Genomic DNA, 1,523 nt, shown 5'->3' on the forward strand with positions numbered 1-1,523 from the left:
CTTTTCCATTCTCCTCTCCCGTTTTCCCCCGTGAAGTCTCTCCCACAATCCTAGTCCCAGCCTCCTTCCAGGCAACGGCGGCGGCGATTTCGGCCGGCGAGGGCAACGACAAGAATGGAATGGGACAGCATGGATCCGGAAGACACAACCTCGTCGGGCCTTGCGGAGCGGGTCGAGGCGCGCCCTCGCGAGCCGTCGGCGTCCAGCTCAGCGGCGGCTGCAGGCCCCATCAGGCTAGCGTGGCGGGTCGAGGCGCGCCCTCCCGCCCCGTCAGCCCCCGGTCAGATGCAACAGCAGGCCTCTTCGGGCGGAGCGGTGCTGCGCCGCGGCGCCGGCGGCTGTCCCTGTCGGCCATGGGAGCACGCGCCCACCGCGTCGGGCGTGTCGCCGTGCGGCGATGGCCCAGGCAGCAGGCACCCAGCGCAGCTGCGTCAGGCTCGACAGCCCACCGCACGCCAAGGGGTGCGATCATCATGCTGCTGCTGTTTCCACATTTTATTGGTGCAAATAGTTGTGCAACAATAAAGCTACATTGGTCTACATTCACGACATGAGCGTTATCCGTGAAATTTTTTGAGGGGTAAATGTATCTTTTCAAACGGTATTTAACACTGTTAGAGTCCATATTTAACAGCAGTGTTATTTTGAGGGTGAAAATTGAATTGTGTGTCAAATAAGGAACGAAGAATTTTTAAGGGCCAAGAAAGAAACGAGCTATTTTATCTGTGTCAAATAAGAATTTTTCTCATATTTCTTTGGCGACGTTAAAAATTTTATCCAAGACATTCAACAGGTAAGACAGGTAAGATTGGGAGGAAAATTTCGAAAAGTTCATGGAAATGACGCTGTCTCACTGTCTTTTTATTTTTTTGAAATATCCGTTTGGAACACCCCTAGATTTTGCGAATCCAAAATCCACAGTCCACTGGGCTTCCAAACGGGTCGAATTTTGGGTGGGATTCTGAAATCCGGATTGTGGGATTCTTTGAAGCTATTTCCAACCGTCATTCTCTATATCCTTCTCTATATCCGTCATTTACAGACTTCTCTACAAGATTCTCTCCTCTATATCTCATTTCTCTCCAACAACGTTCTCTAAATCTCGTTCTGTATACATTAAACCCTATATTAGAAACGTATTTTATTCCAAATTTTTGTACGTACGTATTTATCATACCTCAAATGCTATGGATATATTTTATTTTTATTTAATCCAGTGTTTAAAACGTAAAAAAAAATAGAGAAGAGGAGAGAGAATCTCTGTATATAGAGGAAACCTGCAGCCTTCTCTAAATGGTTTTCTAAAATAAAGAACGCTGCTGCAGCCTTCTCTTTCTGTATATAGGCTAGAGAACGGTTTACGGGAGATAGCATGAATCCCAGAAGCGGGAAGACAGGTGCTTCCAGAGGGGAAATTACCTTTCTACCAATGCTTTTACGGAGAAATTATGGTCAATCTGCCACCCTGGCCTCATCCTCGCGCCGCTTCGTCTCCCTCTCCGCCCGTCTCTCTCCCCCACGTT

This window comes from Panicum hallii, chromosome 1, assembly GCF_002211085.1.
Source record: "Panicum hallii strain FIL2 chromosome 1, PHallii_v3.1, whole genome shotgun sequence".
Lineage (NCBI taxonomy): Eukaryota > Viridiplantae > Streptophyta > Magnoliopsida > Poales > Poaceae > Panicum > Panicum hallii.